The sequence below is a fragment of the Arvicanthis niloticus genome, chromosome X (genome assembly GCF_011762505.2).
Source record: "Arvicanthis niloticus isolate mArvNil1 chromosome X, mArvNil1.pat.X, whole genome shotgun sequence".
In the NCBI taxonomy this organism is placed as follows: domain Eukaryota; kingdom Metazoa; phylum Chordata; class Mammalia; order Rodentia; family Muridae; genus Arvicanthis; species Arvicanthis niloticus.
The window spans coordinates 95,392,432-95,411,392 of NC_047679.1; the positions used below are offsets into that span (position 1 = coordinate 95,392,432).

The 18,961-nt window shown below is 39.6% G+C and overlaps 1 long non-coding RNA gene across 1 annotated transcript in view; it reads left to right on the plus strand.

Moving 5' to 3' along the window:
* The window catches only part of LOC143435601 (uncharacterized), an 88,175-nt gene extending 71,320 nt beyond the window's left edge, over window positions 1–16,855 (plus strand). The window contains exon 3 of the long non-coding RNA XR_013106070.1: window positions 13,006–16,855. This is a non-coding gene — a long non-coding RNA (uncharacterized LOC143435601). The remainder of the gene's footprint in view (window positions 1–13,005) is intronic.
* The last annotated feature ends 2,106 nt before the right edge of the window (window positions 16,856–18,961 follow it).

The following is an 18,961-nucleotide window of genomic DNA, read 5'->3' on the forward strand; positions in this document are numbered from 1 at the left end:
AAGCATGTTGCCCAAGGTTATGAACTAGTAAATGGTTAAAGCAGGACCCAGGATGGCAAGGACTGTGATTCTGGTACCCATATTCTTCACATCTGTGCTATACTACTTCTCTGCTGAGACCACACTCATAAGTCTTAAATCTTTGCTCTTTTCTTCTAATTCCATTAACCTGGACTTCAACCAATAAAATTAAAAAAAAAAAAAAAAAAAAGAGTCAACTCAGCTTTCTCCTGCCTGTTTTCCATTAATCATTCGCCTTCCTGACAGTTGAAGCTTCAGGTCACCTTCTTATATTTCTTCCTTCATCATTTCTATCTATCATTTTAGACGACTTCATCATTTCTACGTAAAGCTCTAGTCTCAAGCTGGTAAGATGGCTCAGCAGTTAAGGTATCTGCCACCAAACTTGATGGCCTGAGTGTGATCCCCAGGACTCCCAGTCTCATGTGGTAGAGTGAGAAAACTACTGCTTTATTATTATTATCATCATCATCATCATCATCAATCCAGCTGTTGCCACCCCACCCCATCTGCCCTCCCATAGTTCTTCATCCCATTCCTCCTCCCCTGTCTCTGAGATGATGCTCCCCTAGCACTAGGCCTTCCCTCATCCTGGGGCTTCAAGTCTCTCTTAGGAGTGTCTTCTCCCACTGAGGCCAGACCAGGCAGTTCTCTGCTGTATGTGTGTGGGAGTGTGTGGGTGCTCTGACCAGCTCTTCTATGCTGCCTGGTTAGTGGCTCAGTATCTGGGAGTTCTCAGGGGCCCAAGGTAGTTGAGACTGCAAGTTTTCCTATGGGGTCACCCTCCTCTTCAGCTTCTTCCATCCTTTCCCTAATTCAACCATAGGGGTCCCTGACTTCAGTCCAATGGTTGATTGTTTAATTATCTGCTTCTGTCTTAGTCAGCTGCTGATTGGGCCTCTCAGAGAAAAGCCATGCTATGCTCCTGTCTGTACATACACCATAGCATTAATAATGGTGCCAGGCCTTGGTGCCTCCCCATGAAATGGATCCCAAGTTGGGCTGGACAATCTTTCTTTTAGTCTCTTCCCCATTTTTGTCCCTGTAGTTCTTTTAGACAGGAACAATTCTGGGGTAGAAACTTTGACTGTGGGATGGCAACCCATCCCTCCACTTGAGGCCCTGTCTATCTACTGGAGTTGGGCTCTTCAAGTTCCCTTTTCCCACTGTAGGGCATTACATTTAAGGTCACTCACACTGAGTCCTGATTGTTTCTCATCTCCCAGGTCTCTGGTACTTTCTAGAGAGTCTCCCCACCTCCCATCACCTGAGGCTGCATATTTCCTTTCACTCTGCTGGGCTTCTCTCTTGCCCCCACCCCCCCCACCCCATACCTGATCCTCTACCCACTTCCCCCTCCAGTCCCCTCTCACTCCTAGGTTCCCACCCTCTGCCTCCCATGATTATTTCCTTCCCCCTTTTAAGTGGGATTGAAGCTTTCTTAACTTCAAAGACACTTTACAGTGTCACATGAGCAGCTGCATTCTCACAACCATACAAATACACACACAATAATTCATTTATCCATTTATTTATTATTTCTAGGCCCCTTCTTGGAAAATACCAGAGCCTTCTTAGCAACCAATCTAATTCATCACCGTGGGATTTCCCCCTATTTTTGAGAGAGTGATGAGACTAGAGACTGTAATGATATGTGTTTTCCAATACTTCATTTCACCATCAGTAAACTGTTCTGGGGTCTGAAATCTCAATATTGCTATCATTGTATTTTATGTTCCATACATTGAAATCCAAATAGTGATAGGTTTTAGGCAAACTGAGGAATAAGAAGCTACACAAAAGTTTGCTAGCACTAAAGACAGCCCTGTCACAATTATCAAACTAAAAACATGGTAACAAAATACACATGTGATATGCATTATTACTTTGACCTATCAGTGTACTCAAACAAGTTCACCTGTGTCAACAGGGATGACTTCTCTGGCTTTTCCTCTATGCTTATTCAAAAATTATTGTATATGTAACCACAAAGTTAATACCTATTAGCGAGACAGCACCTAATTTTCCAACACCTAGAGTTACTGAAGCCTCTCCCAAAAGTTCAGAGGGTACTGAAAGCCCATGGTGTGAACTATTTTACAAACTTAAGGAGATAAACGCATTTGATTATTCTGATTCACCAATTGTGAGAGAGGCAATGCATTTGATGACTGTGCATATAAAACTTTTGACAATTTGTGAAAAATGAGGAAATGATAATCTTGTTAGTTGCTCTTAGCATCTCCGGCTAAATTGACAAAGGAGAAGAATGAGCTCTATGATAAAATTAACCAACTTCTAGCATCCTAGAATATGGTGAAGGACAACAATGAACTCAGTGATAAAACTGACCAACTCCAGATGCACATTAACAGTCTAAAGGTTTCTAAGTGTGCCCTGGAAGAGAACCTTTTCTCCAGAAACCACAGAGCTCAAGTTTCACAAAATCAGACAGAAGCCCTAATTATAAGGTTGGCCGAATTACAGTGAACATTTAAGTCCCAGCCTCAGAGCCTGTTGGTGTTAAAGTAAGGGTATTAATTGGTAAAGAAGGGGATTGTGTAACTGGGGATGGAGATGTATAGAACCATAATGAAGCTGAGAATTTTGAACCTTCAGAATCTCAAGGCTTTATCTCACCTGAGGAAGTAATCTCTCCACCATCAGCAGAGAATGTAACCCACCCCCCATGACTTTACAACCTTGAAGGAGGAAATTAATCAATCTTTCACTGTCTGCTAAAGCAGCAGTGAGTGAATTTCTCTGAGGAGATTCCAGGCAAGACAATACAGATATCCCTCAGGGCCCACCATACTTCCCTCTAGATCTAGCACCAGATTAAAGGCTAAACAGATTCCTAGAGGGGAGACAGAAAGTGTACTCCATGAGGAGGTGCACTACAGGGATAAAGAGCTTAATGAGTTTGCTCATTCATTCAAGAATATGTGTGAGAATGGATTTTAAGGGTGTTGGGATAATGCTGGAAGGAACACAATACTGGATCAGTCTGAGTTTGTTAATATGGGTCCTCTGAGTGGAGAGTCTAGGTTTCATATGGAGACTTGCACAGTTAAAAGGGGTGGCGGGAGGTGTTCAAAGTTTGTTTGAATGATTGGCTAAAACATTTGTCAAAACAATGGCCTATTGAAAAGGAGTTATAGGTGTGTGATATCCTTTGACTTAATGTTGATGATTTTACGGCTCAGGGAAATTGCAATGGTAGAGTGGGTTTGAGGTATAAAACCTAATCTTCCATAATGGGAAGGCCCAGAAGATATGACCTTCACTAATCCTATAAGGCACAAAATGGCTAGAGGGGCATGAACACATCTGAAGAGCTGGATTGGAGACTCTGATGCTCAGTTGGATAAAATAAATGCAGTGGCTTTGATTAGGACCTGAAGTAGTGAGGGTATGGTGACAGCACTGAATCACCAAAGGCAAGGTGATCATAGTTATCATGGGCAGCATAGACAAAGCAATGTCCATAATGGTCAGCACAGACAGACGTAGTTTTATGGTGGCATGACTTGTATTTGATTCTGGCTGATCAATCATGGTGTTTCTAGGTATGAAACAGATAAGAGGCCTACTACATTTTTATTTGATCTATATAAATGGAAAATTTTGAAAACAAATGAAACAAAGGCTGCATTCAATCATGACAAAAGTGAATCTCACCAGTGAAACAATTTACAGACTTGAGGCAGTTTGCAGACCCAGAAACCCTTGAATGAAAGGACAGCCAGGTTTTCTTTTGTTCACACAGAAGTTGTATGTGGATATCTTTAACAGATGTATTTTTTGTAGATAAAATTGGAAACAATCCAAATATCCATCAATAAATGATCAACACATTGACAATACATGCCATGCAATACTACACACCAGATAAAGGAAGTGAAAAAAACATAGTACAAAGCACAGAGCAATCTAGATACATGAATCTCAATTATTCAGACATATTGTGTTATTCTAAATATATAAAATTATATGAAATTAAAATGAATCTGTAGTGATAAGTGGTTGTCGGTGGATTAGACCAAGTGCCAGAAAAGACAAAAAGGATACAAAGAAATGTTTAGGTATGACATGAATGTTCCTTAAAGATTTTACAAGAACTGTTTTACATTGTAGACATATGTCAATAATTAACCAAATTGTATACTTGAAATATTTATGCCATTACCCCATGATTATACTATTGAGCAATAAGTCATGTACCTTTAAAAGTTGTATATTCCCCATCGTGTTTTCTTTTTGTGGAAAAGAAAAAGACAGGTATACAGTATATGCTCAGAAGTGAATTGGAATCAGGAACTGGACACTGAAGGGACTATCTTCATTTTGTTTGTGCACATTATCACAAAAGGTATTTTTTTATTCTTTGATTATTTTTCTTTTTTCTTTTTCTTTCTTTTTTTTTTTTTTTTTTTTTTGAGACAGGATTTCTCTGTGTAGTCCTGGCTGTCCTGGAGCTCACCCTGTAGATCAGGCTGTCCTGGAGCTCACCCTGTAGATCAGGCTGGCCTTGAACTCAGAAATCCCCCTGCGTCTGCCTCCCAAGTGCTAGGATTAAAGGTGTGCACCACCACTGCCCGGCTTCTTTGATTTTTTTTCAATTCAGTCGTTATCCTCCTCCCCATCTACCTTCTGACTGTTCCTCATCCCATACCTCCTCCCAGTCTCCAAGAGGATGTCCCCACCCTCCCACCACCACCCCACCAGACTTCCTCACTCCCTGGGGCCTCAAGTCTCTGGAGGGTTAGGTATTTCTTCTCTGAGACCAGACCAGGCAGACCTCTGCTCTATATGTGGCAGGAGCCTCCGACCAGCTAGTGTTTGCTGCCTAGTTGGTGGCTCAGTGTCTGAGAGATCTCAGGGGTCCAGGTTTGTTGAGACTGCTGGTATTCCTCCTCCTCTACTGGGTTGCCCTCCTCCTCAACTTCTTCCAGCCTTTACCTAATTCAACCACAGGGGTCCCTAACATTAGCCCATTGGTTAGGTATAAGTATCTGTCATGGTCAGCTGCTTGTTGGGCCTCTCTGAGGGCAGCCATGTAGGGATCCTGTCTATAAGCACATCATAGCATTAGTAATAGTGTCAGGCCTTGGAGCTGGATCCCAATTTGAGCCTGTCACTGGACCTCTTTTCCCTCAGGCTCTTCTCCATTTTTGTCCCTGCAGGTCTTTTAGACAGGAACAGTGCTGGCTCAGAGTTTTTGACTGTGGGATGGCAACTCCATCCCTCCACTTGATGCCCTGCTTTTCTACTGAAAGTGACAATAAGGTATTTTACTATTCTGTTACAGATTAGAATTCTATACTTTTCAAGATGATAAAAAAGATAGTCACAAATTTTTGGATTATATCTACTCTATGAAGAGACTAGCCAGAATAAGGCTAGGATATCTTGTGCGTGCATATGAAAGGATTCTTTTTTTCATGTGTATGTGCATTCCAGGTGGCAGATACACATATTTTTTTTCCAGTAATAAAGGAAAAAATCTTGTTAGATATTAATCCAATCTCCATCACTCAATATCTCTACCACTTAAGACCTTATGTCTTTTGTTGCATATCTGTAGCATTTTAGAATAATTGTGATCTCATGGGATTCTCCAGGAGGTTAAATAATTTATTCTACTTAACTAGACACAGTGGAATGCACCTGTAGTCCCAGTTTCTCATCAAACTAAAGTAGGAGGATCACTTCAACACCAAAATTCCAGCATCACACAAATATTCAATTTTTTAAAAAAACTTCAGGTTAACAATTGATTATATTTCAGAGCACATTATGATTGTGTCTATAAATATGATACAAGTCTAATGACAACTTCTTTCATCAAAGCACTACAAACATGTGCAGGCATTTCTTTTTCATTTTTTCTGCTTTCCTTTCTTTGGATTTTTTTTTTTTTTTTTTTTAAAAAAAAAACAAGGTCTCATTATATAGCACTGGCTATGCTGAGACTGACTGTATAGACCTAGCTGGCCTCAAACTGATCTGCTTGCTTTTGCCTCCTTAGTGCTGGGCTTAAACTACTGCCCAGCGTTGCAGGCATTTCTTCTTATGAGTCTACTTCTCCTTACTACATCATCAGCTTCCTAGGCCAGGGATGATGATTTACTTGATCTCTGGCAAAACGTGTTAAATAGATTGACTGTGTCCACAGAGATCAGTAATCCCTATTCGAAACAAATTAGACCCCTCTCCAAAGAAGTGTGTCTACCACCGAGCTACACATGGACAGCCATTCTGCAAGGTACTTTTAATGAAGCTTTTCTGGCTGAATTCTTGGTGAATCCATAGGAAATTTGTTTATGAGCAACCTGATTTTTTTTATTCTTTCTTCTGATTTAATACTACACTTCATTCCCATGGCCTTGCATAGAGATCCCAGGAAGAAAATAAGCAGTGGGGACTTTATTAAAACAGTAGGCTAATATTTATAACCATGGTGTTAGGAATTTGCCTCTTAAAATTGTGTGATACGTGCAAAGCATCGGATCAGGGTTGTTTGTCCAATGTACCATTCTCAACACTGTATTTATGACACCTACAAATGATGACCTTTTTCAGTAACCAGTTCTATCAAAAGTCAAACACTCCCTAACCAACAATAATGACTCCTTATGGTCACTTAAAAGCACAGAAATTGTTAGCTTTCTCTTCTGACTGGCTTCAGCCTTGGTTTACACACAAAATATAAAGACTAGATCAGCACTAACAAAAATAAATATGTGAGCTACAGACAGCAGCTCCAGGTAACTTTCCAGTAGCTATATATTTAAAGATAAGAGGGCTGGGATGTAGCTCCAGTCAGAGTGCCTGCCTAACATATTGGAAGCATTAAGATTAACTCCCACTCCTACAAAGTAAATAAATGATTATGGCTTCATACATTAAGAAATTAAACTTCAAAAATTAAGATATCCTGGAACTAAGCTACTAAAAGTGAAAACTTTTAAAATAAAAACATTAAAACTCCCAATAAAGAAATTGAAGATATCAGAAGATGAGAAAATTTGTGAAAACAACCATCCTATGAAAATCAACTTACAGATTAAATACAGTCATCACCAAAATTCTAACATAGTTCTTCTCAAAACATTTAAAAAACAATCTTAAAAGTTATATGGTGGACACTTGCCCAAACACTACAGCCTCATGCTTCCCAAGAGGCCCATGGTGACACAAATTTTGGGTAATTTTTGGTAAGAATTTTACCCAAATACCCATGCCATCTGGGACACTCACACAGCCAAGCAGACTCTGGACCTACTCCCCTCACCTCAACCCTGGAGCTCCACCTCCCTTTCATCCCACTTCCCCACTCAGGGCCAGACCACCCAAACACTATAGCCTGCAAGCCTCCCAGGAGGTCCACAGTAACAAGAGACACAAGAGGCTCACATTAACCAGAGACAACATGCCTGACTTCAAGAATACCAGCTCTAACTCACGTCATAGAGCTCTACCTGCCTCCATGGAGGCTAGTTCCAGTCAGAGACACCCAGGACAGCCAACAAAAGAGAAAAACAGATGCCGAGAGGCAAGTATAAGATCATAAGCAACAGCACCCAATGCAATTTAGCACCATCAAAACCCAGTTCTCCCACCTTGGCTACCCTAACACACATGAAAAGCAAGATAATGAACTAAAATCCCATCTCAAGAAGATTTTAAAAAGGCCTTTAAGAAGGATATAAAGAACTCCTTTAAATACAGGAAAACACATGCAAATAGGTAGATGCTTTTAAAGAAGAATCAAATAAATCCTTTAAAGAATTACAGGAAAATACAATCTAGCAGGAGAAGGAATTGAACAAAACAATCCAAGAACTAAAAATAGAAATAGAAACAATAAAAAAAGGAAGGCAACCTTGGAGATGGACAACATAAGAAAGATCAGGAGCTACAGATGCAAGCATCAATAGCAGAATACAAGACATAGAAGAGAGAATTTCAGGTGTAGAAGATACCATAGAAAATATTGACACAGCAGTCAAAGAAAATACAAAGTGTAAAAAGCTCCTAACTCAAATTATCCAAGAAACTCAGGACACAATGAAAAGATCAAACTGAAGAATAATAGGAATAGAAGAGGGTGAAGAATCCAAGCTCAAAGGACAGAAATCATTTTCAACAAAATCATAGAACACTTCCCTAATGTAAAGAGATGCCCATAAATATACAGAAAGCCTACAGAAAACCAAATAGATTTGACTAGAAAAGAAAATCTTCTTGTCACATATTAATCAAAACACTAAATGCACAGAACAAAGAAAAAATATTGAAAGCTATAAGGGGAAAAGGCCAAATAATATATAAAGGCAGACCTATCACAATTACACCAGACATCTCAACAGAGACTTTCAAAGCCAGAAAATCTTGGATAAATGTCATCCAGACACGAAGAGAACACAACTACCAGCCCAGGATACTATACCCAGCAAAACTCTCAAACATCATGGATGGAAAAACCAAGATAATCTATAACAAAATCAAATTTAAACAACATCTTTCTACTGATCCAGCCCTACAGAGGATACTGGAACAAAATCTCCAACACAAGTAGGGTAACTGCACCCAAGAAATCGAAAGAAACTAAACAGTTCATAACAAACTCTAAAGAAGAGAATCATACATACACAATACCACCTCAAGCAACAAAAACAACTAACAATCATCTGTCTTTAATAGGTCTCAATATCAATGGACTCAATTAACACCCCCCCCCAAAAAAAAGACACAGGCTAACAAACTGTACAGGTAAACAGAATCCAGAATTTTGTTGAATGCAAGAAACACACCTCAGTCACAAAGACACTCAAAGTAAAAGGCTGGAAAACATTTTTCCAAGCAAATGGTCCCATGAAACAAGCTGAACTTGCCACTCTAATATCCAATAAAATAGACTTTCAACCAAAAGTTATCAAGTGAGATGAGGAAGGACATTTCATATTTATCAAAGGAAAATTCCACCAAGAGTAAGTCTCAATCTTGAACATCTATGCCCCAAGGGCAAGGGCATCCACATTTTTAAAAGTAACTTTACAGAAGCTCAGAACACACATTGAAACTCACACAATAATAGTGGAAGACTTCAACACCACTCCCACTAATAGACAGGTCCTTGAAAGAGAAACTTAACTGAGATACAGTGAAACTAATACAGGTTATGAACCAAATGGATTTAACAGATATATACCAAACCCTTCACCTTAAAACAAAAGAATCTGACTTCTTCTTGGCACCTCATAGTACCTTTTCCAAAACTGATTATATAGTCAGTCACAAAACAAGTCTTAAGGGACACAAGAAGATTGAAATAACCCCATGCATTCTATCAGATCACCACAGATTAAGGCTAGACTTCAATTACAACAAAAACAGAAAGCCCACATACTCATGGAAACTGAACTCTCTACTCAATGATAACTTGGTCAAGGAAGAAATAAAGGAATCAAAGACTATAGAATTCAATAAAAATGAAGACACATCATACTCAAACACATGGAACAATGAGAAAGCAGCATTAAGAGGCAATTTTATAGCACTAAGTGCCTTCATAAAGAAATTGGAGAGATCCCATACAAGCAACATAACAACATGCCTGAAAGCTCTAGAACAGAAAGAAGTAAATACAGCCAAGAGAGGTAGAAGGGAGGAAATAGTCAAACTCAGGGCTAAAATCAACCACTTAAAAACAAAGAGAAAGATAGAAAGAATCAACAAAACCAAGAGTTAGTTCTTTGAGAAAATCAACTAGATAAACCCTTAGCAAAACTAACTAAAGCTCACAGAGACAGTATCCAAATTAACAAAATCTGATATGAAAGGGGAGACATAACAACAAAATCTGAGGAAATTCAAGAAAACTTCAGAACCTACTACAAAAGCCTATATTCAAAATTGGAAAAATCTAGATGAAATGGATGATTTTCTAGACAACTACCATCTACCAAAGTTAAAGTAAGATCAGATAAACTAAACAGTCCCATAACCCCAAGGATATAGAAAGAGTTATGAACTCCTGGCTGGGAGCCTTGGTTCCTTCTGGTCTGGGACCTAGCACTGAGCAGACTGCCCCCAATCTCACAGAGCCCAGAGGAAGTGGGCCTTCCAGGAACTCTAACCCGGGCAGTATCTTAGGTAAGGAGAAAGCAACACCTGGCCCCAAACAGGGAGTAGCTGGGACCCATTAGGACCCAGAAAGTCACTCCTGGCCCAGAGCCTTGGTTCCTTCCGGTCTGGGCCCAAGAATTGAGCAGATCTTGGGCCCCAGCTCTAACCCCAGTAGCAACACCCACCCCACACAACCAAAATATTATATTATTCTGATACAACCAAAATAATAGGAAAGACAGGCTCCAGTTAGAGACAGGGCAGGAAGCACTAAGATCAAAAACTCTGGTGACAGCCCATGTTGGAGAAGATGTGGAGAAAGAGGAACACTCTTCCATTGCTGGTGGGATCACAAACTGGTACAACCATGCTGGAAATCAATCTGGCAGTTCCTTAGAAAGTTAGAAATAGTTCTACCTGAAGACCCAGCTATACCACTCTTGGGCATATACCCAAAAGTCGCTTCAACATATAACAAGGATACTTGCTTCACCATGTTCATAGCAGCCTAATTTATAGTAGCCAGAAGCTGGAAACAACCCAGATGTTCCTCATCTGAAGAATGGATACAGAAAATGTGGTTCATTTACACAATGGGATAGTATTCAGCTATTAAAAAAGAGGATATCATGAATTTCACAGACAAATGTATGGAACTAGAAAATACCATCCTGAGTGAGGTAACTTAGACACAAAAGGACATGCATGGTATATACTCATTGATTCATGGATATTAGCCAAAAAGTACAGAATACCTAGTATACAACCTAGAGACTGGAAGAAGTGAAACAAGCAGAAATGTTCAAGTGAGGAGACTTCAAACCCACTTAGAAGGGAGAAGAAAATAATCACAGGAGGCAGAGGGAGAGAGGGAACAGGGTGGGAGAGGGGAGGGGGAAGAGAAAAGGTGAACAGGATCAGATTTGGGGGAAGGGCACAGGAGAGAAGTCCAGAGGGACAAGAGAATGAATGGAAATAAGCAGCCTCAGGGAGTGGGAGGTGGCGGAACCCTCTAGAGAATACCAGGGACCAGGGAGGTAAGACACTCTCTGGACTCAATGGGGGTGACCTTAGCCAAAATGCCCAACATTAGGGAAAGGGAACTCAAAGATTCCATCTCCAGTAGATAGAGATGGCCTCAAGCGGAGGGACAGGGTTAGTAACCCACAGTCAAATTTATAACCCAGAATTATTCCAGTCTAAAAGAACTGCAGGCACAAAAATGAAGAGACTGAGGGAAAGAAGGCCCAATGACTGGCCCAACTTGAGATCCATCTCATGGGGGGACACCAAGGTCTGACACTTACTGATGCTATGATGTGCTTACAAATAAATGGTAGACTGGTGTGGCTGTACTCTGAGAGCCCCTGCCAGCAGCTGACAGAGACAGAAGCAGATATTTAATGTCCTGGACTGCTCTGCGGTCTGCAGGTCAGGGTCTATCTAGCAAGAGAGAGAGAGTGGGGAAAGGGGAAGAGACACGAAGAATGGAGACAAGACAAGGTGTGTAGTCAAGTCTCATTTACTGTCTCCCTTCTTGCAAGGAAATCCTGGGTATTTATAAGCACAAGCAGGGGAACACTGCTGAAGACTCTTTACCACAAGCACGATGCAGCTGGGGTCACTAAACAGCAAAATAAGATATGTGGGATAAACAAGATGTTTATCAGAGTGTGCTCAGCTGCTGTAGGCTGTTGAAAAACAAGTCTCTTGTCAGGGTATATGGCTTGAGATGGCTGCAAAGATGATAGCCGCTTTCTGCTAGGAGTTGGCTCCCAACAACTTAACCCAACCATTGGACTGAAGTTGGGTACCCCTATGGAAGAGTTGGGGGAATGATTGAAGGAACTGAAGGAGATGGCAACCTCATAGGAAGCTAAACAATTCCAACTAACCAGGACCTCAGGGAGCTCCCAGAGACTGAGCCACCAATCAGGGCGCATACATGAGCTGGTCTGAGGTCGCAGGCACATATATAGCAGAGGGCTGTCTGGTTTGTCCTCAGTGGGAGAAGATGAGAAGCAAGATAAACTTGAGACCTCAGGGAAGGGGCATGCCTGGTGGGGAGGAGGCCAGGGGAAGGAAAAATGGGATGAGGAACTGTGGGAGGGGGACTGAGACGAGTGACAACTAGAATGTAAATAAATAAAATAATTTTTAAAAGGTATATGGTAGTACAAAAATCCCAGATAGCAAAATAATGCTGAGTAAAAACACTACAATATTACTTTACCTGATTTCACATTATGTTTCAGAGCCATAGTAGCAAAGCAGGATGATACTGGCACAAAACAGACATGGTGATCAATAGAATAGAATTGAGGATATAGAGATACACACCTGCAACAACATGATTTTTGATAAAGACACACACACACAGCACATTGCAGACAGTGTCTTTAACAAATAGTGTTAGGAAACCTGGATGGACATCTACAGACAAATGAACTTTGGTCTGCATCTCTTACTCTGCACACAAAGCAATTCCAAATGGATCAAAGATTTCAAAGTTAGACCTGAAACTCTGAAAAATCTAGAATAAAGAGTAGATAGTATGCGTCAGATATTGGCTTAGGTAAGGACTTTCTGAATAAAACTCTGGTCACACGAGAAAAGTAGGAACATCAATCAACAAATAGAGCTTCATAAAATTAAAAAGACTTTCTGAAAAGCAAAAGAAGCTGTTAGTGAACTGAAGAGATAGCCTGTAGAATAGTAACAAATATTTGTCTGTTATGCATCTGATGGATGGTTAATGTGTACAGAATACATGGAACAACAACAAAGCAAATAACTTAGAAAACAAACAATCCAATTTAAAAATGGATGTGTTCCTTCCCGTATGCACAGGTGCCCTGAGCAGACCTTAGGGACCATATCTTCAACCAATCACACAACACCCAGAGGAAGCTGGACTCCCAGGAGCTCTAACATGCCCAGGATCATAGGATGCTGAAGGAGCATGGTGGCCACCAGAGTGATTGGTGAGACATGCTGATGCTGGGATAAAGAATGATGCTCACCTGTGAGCTTGCTGAGTGACCTGACAATGGTGACTGGGAAGCTGTATTGAGCATATGTTCCTGACCCACCTTTGCTTGCCTATATCCCAGATGGTACAAGCTGCCTTGCCTCAAGCTTTTAGACATTGTGGGAAAAGGAAAAGTAATAATGACTCTTGTATTTTGAATAAATGTGACCAGGTATTTGGACTCAATCATGGACTGGTCTAGAAATCAATCCAATATTGGGAATAACAGTCTTCATTTGGAAGTCTGGATCTGGACATTTTCAGAGAGATATATGGAAATTAGCTGCAGTTCTCTATGATGTTATGTTAGCAAGAGATAATGTTGGGGCTGAATCTGGATTTCAAACAGGTTAAGAGCTCATGTGTTAAGGCTCTTTTAATTGTCAAGTTAAAAATACTTTTGTTTCTTCTACAGTATTTAATGTAAGTTGCATTGATTATACACCTTCTAATTGTGTTTGTGTTTTGAAATCTGGCATGTCAGTTATGAAGGTCTATCAACCAGATTTTGTTTTATTGCCCTGAGTATTACAGGACCTTGGTATTCTGAAAAAAGTTTGCAGGTACCAGAAGAAGTGAGTCAGGCTTTAAGCAGAAGAGAGTACTGGGCTTGATTATTGCTGGTATAACAGCTTTAATTACATTAATAGCTAGCACCACTGCTTCTGCAATGGCCTTGACACAAGAAGTTAAGACAGCTACTTTTGTTAATCATTTAGCAAAAAAAAGTTACTAATGTGTTGAGTATTCAAGAGGATTTTGATAGGTGTTTGAAACTAAAGATTGATGCTCTTTATCTTATTCAAATTATTGGAAGGAGGTTCAGACTTTAAGAGTAAACAGCCAGAACAAGGGAGCCAAGTTTCAGTCCAAGCAAGCAACAGAACTCAGCAGCTTCAGCCAAGTGGCTTTGGATTTCTAGTCAAGAATAGAAGAGACTACTGGGACAATTGATGTTAGTGAGCTGGAGCTAAGAAATTAGCAGTGATTAAGAAGAGATCAGCATCATGGAGGTGAAATCCTCTAGGAAATGTTTTCTGAGGACACAAAGAAGCTGTGTTCCAGAGATAGCCAAGGTTGTACCTCCTGCTGCAGCTGCACTTAGTAATGTATAAGAATCAACCAGGTGGTATTCATTTTGAAGACATTAACTGATCATGGAGAGCAGCTGAGGCGTGGCACTATGAGAAGCCAGAGAAGGCCATTGGTGAAGGTGCAGCCTCATTTGCATTTCATGGCCCAGAACTGAAGGGGTCTTCAAAGAAATTGAGGCTTGGCAGCATGAAGAGAACCTATGAAAGGCTACTGGTGATGCCTGGTTTCAGCAAAAAACTCCGGTGAATTGCAGATGCCAATACCAAGAGATGATCACCAAGAAAAGAAGCAACAGTGCAGTGGAGTCAACCAGAGCCTAGAATGCTACAGAGGGCAGAGCTGACGTCCTTTGTGGGAGCCCAGAAGTGTGTGGATCCCAGACATTGGAACAAGAAGATGTAAAATTTAAGTTGCCTTGGAGGTCCCAAGATGTTAAAGATGCCAGAGCCATGGGAAACCTGCTGAGGAAAGCTACCAACAGGGAGTGAAACCAGAGAACAAAGCATCTTGCTGCTGAATGCCAGATCTGCCAACAGCAGTCATCAAGGACGAAAGGAGTTGGAGATCTTTAACATCAGACATGGAGATGCAGAGTCTGGAGTTTGCTCAGTTGGATTTTGGTCTTCTTTGGTCCAGTATTTTCTCACTATTTTCTCAGTATTTTGGAATAGTAATGTATATCCTGTAATGTTTGAGGTATGTGATCTGCTTTTTGATTTTGACTTTACAGGAGATTATAGCTAAGTGATTGAATGAATCTCAAAGAGACTCTGACCTTTGGACTTTTAATATTGTTGAGACTGCTATGGACTATGGGGACTTCTGAAGTTGGACTAAACGTATTTTCCATATGCTATGTTTAGATTGACCCCCCGCCCCCCAGACTCCTGTGTTTGAACAAGCCTATGGAGGCCAGGGAATGGAATGTGGTGGTTTGAATATGCTTGGCCCAGGGAGTGGCACTATTAGGAAGTGTGCCCTTGTTGGAGTAGGCATGGCCTTGTTGGAGGAAGTATGTCACTGTGGGGGTGGGCTTTGAGACGCTCCTCCTAGCCATGTGGAACACAGTCTTCTGGTTCTCTTTGGAATAATATGTAGAACTCTCATCTCCTCCATTGCCATGCCTGCCTGAACGCTGTCATACTTCCTGCCTCGATGAAAATGGACTGAACCTCTGAATGTGTAAGCTAGTCCCAATTAAATGTTGTCTTTTATAAAAAAAAGTAATGAGCCATCTCGAGTGTCATGCCAAATACCAATGGAGTTGTGTTACTTCTAAAATTTACAACGATACTCATTATAATTAGGAAAAAGTTTAAAGACACTTAGTAGGGTATTTGGCATAATTTTAACACCTCTCTGGATGCTTTAACTTTGCATAGTGAGATTATGAATGTAAAGAATGCTACTCAGCTGAGATTTGATGCTGCAGATACTGCTGATAGAATTATCCATTGCTTGAGTTCAGTATTTCCATTTTGGTCAAGCTTCAAGAATAACATATATAGCATGATCATGCTAGCCCTTTTTGTGCTGGGAATAATTTTATTCCTGCCCATCATGTTAAAGCTTCTTTTTAACAACATCAACATGTTGGTGGACAAAGTACATGGCTTGAAACTAAAAATGGACCCCCCAGACAAAGTTATTAATTTAACAGTCTGGCAAGCCAAGGGCAGGTAAGATTCTGCACATAGCCTTACCAACCTAAGACAAAAGTGCATTGCTTTTGATAATGCATATTCCACAAAGGGTAAGGAAAGCATTCTTGTCAGAATGACCTAAGACAGGCTCATTCTTGTTTATGAAATTTAAAAGGGGGAGATGTGGAGAGCTTTGGGGGCTGCTTGGCAGGAATCTGACATTGGCCAAGGACAAGGAAATGGGCTTCAGGCAGGAATCTGACATTGGCCAAGGACAAGGAAATGGGCTTCAGGCAAGAATCTGACATTAGGCTAGAACAAAGAAGTAATTTCAGGCAGGAATCTAAATCTTAGGCGAGAACAAAAAAGTAGGCTTCAGGCATGAAAATGACTTTGAGCTAGGACAAGAAAGTAGGCTCAGATACTTTGGTCATCCTGATAAGCCCTTAGAAACAGGGATTGTGGGAATGAGGAAATGATCATGGGACTTTGTTTATTGCCTTGCTTGTTCTTTGACTGTTTGTGTTTATTGTCTTGCTTGTTCCTTGACTATTCCATCTATTGTATTGCTAGATCCTTAACCTAGAACTGACCTTAATATTTGCATGTAATTAAAATGGTACAAAAGCAGATTGGTAAAATAAATAAAACATTATGCAAGTATTAAAAAGTTAATTTTAATTAAACTATTTCATATAATAATCATATAAATATATTATTTATTATGTTTCTATCTTCTAGAATCTGATTAATATTGCTCTTATCATAACCAATATAATAATAATCCTATATCTCTCTATGGTTGCAAGCATACAGGTACTGGTGGTTATACATAAAAATAATTTTTGTAAGAATGAAAATTTTTACAGTATTATGCATTGTATATTTGTTCAAAAAAGTGGATATGTACCTGAATCAAAAGTTCTCAACAATAAAATGGCTAAGCAATATTTTCTAACATGTTCTATAAATATTTTTTAACATGTTCTATTATCTATAAGGAAAATGCAAATTAAAAACACTTTGTGTCACAATTGTATGACAATCAGAATGACTAAGATTAAAAACACAAAAGATGAAAATTGCTAAGAAGGATGTGGGGAACCAGGAATGCGCATGCATTGTAAATTGGTGTCCCACTGTGGAAAACAAGAAGGTTTTTCCTCACAAAACTGGAAACAGATCTAAGTCTTCAAAGAAATTCATCTGTGTAGTACATGGTAGTTAATGTAGAAATGCAGAACTAGTCAAAGTGTGGATAAAAATTTCACTAAGTAAGGGGTCAGTGATGTGCTCAGCCAAAAATAAGACATCATATCTTCACTCCCCATACTCAAGTATCATAATGGAAGTGGGGAGATTATAAGAATCAGACATCAGGTAACACTGGAACAAAATAGTATCTTTTGGACACCACAGGAATGTTCTATCAGGAACTCATAGCAGCTTAACATAAGTCTTAAAATTCTGAAAATATTAGAGGCAACGGTAAGGAAATATTTCAATTTGTAGCCAAAGGCAAGGGCTTTCTGAATAAAAAAATTTAAAAAAATCTGTACATAATGAAGTTAAGTAATGGCTTATAGAATGGGACAAAATCTTTGTCAACTATGCATTTAACAGAGGAATAAAATCTAAAATATACAAAGAACTGAAGAAAACTGAACAAAAAATGAAACAATCAAATCAGTAGCCTAATGAAATAAAAAATTGTTAGGAGATGGAATATGAATGGAATATCTGAAATGGAATATACCACACTTGGGGAGTAGACATGTTGGGAAGTTGTGGGGAAAGTTGGAAAGGGAATATGGGAGAGTGGAACTGGTTATTATTGTGTACATGTATGACATTTTCAAAGGCTAAGACAATTTTAAAAGAAAAAAGTAGCAATAAGAATCTGGACAAAAGGGTATCCTTACACATTGCTGGAAGTAATATGTGGTGGTTTGAATAAGAATGGGCCCTAAAGATACTGGAAAATTTGGTTCCCAGTTGTGGATTATTCAAAAAAAAAGATTAGTAAGTATGGCCTTGTTGGATGTGTTTCACTGGAGATGGGCTTTAAGGTTTCAAAATCCATGCCAAGTCCAGTCTCACTCTCTGTGCATAATGCCTTTGGATTAGGATATAAGCTCTTAGCTACTGCCCCAGTGCCATGTTTGCCTACATCATGTTTGCTGCCAAGATAACGATGAACTCACCCTCTGAAATCACAATCAAGCACACAATTAGATAATTTCTTTTATAGGTTGCCCTGGTTGTATCATCTCTTCACAGTAATAGAACAGTAATTAAAACAGGATGCAAACTAGGCCAGATACCATGGAAGTCAATAGGGAGGTTTCTCACAAAACTAAAATTAGATTATAATATGACACAAATATTACTGTTCCTGTGTATTTGCCCAAAGGACTCCAAATCAACATCACCAGAGATATTCACATATGAATGTTTATTGTAGCACTCTTCATAAGTCATGGAACTGAAATAGGTGATCAATAACAAAAAGAGTAGATAAAGAAATCATAGTGTATACATACAATGAAATTTTTCAATAATAAAGAACAAAGATATTTACAGGAAATTGGATCCTACTGGAGATAATCATATTGAGTAAATTCAACCAGTCTCAAAGTGATAAATATGGTTTTTCAATGGGGTTCCTAGATTTCATATACAGATATTAAATTATGACTTAAAAGTAGAAGTGAAACTGTTTGTGCTACTAAGGGAACAAAGACTACAAACTAGGGAAGTGAGGGGTAAGGAAAGGGAAGAAGTTGGGGGGAAATATGCTCAGTGTGTAACATCTACTTCTAGGAATGTTTCTAAAACAAACAGTTGAAAGTTAAAACAAAAATTAATTGCAGCAGGCTCTCTTATTGTTCTCCCTTCCACAAAGAAGTGTGCTCTGAATCAGAGGAGCTGAAATGAGTCTCCTATAATTCCACAGCTATTATGAGACAGAGATGGGTTTTAGTCCTGCGCAGGGTGGCTTCTAACTATATACCACTTGACTTTGGTGAAGATACTC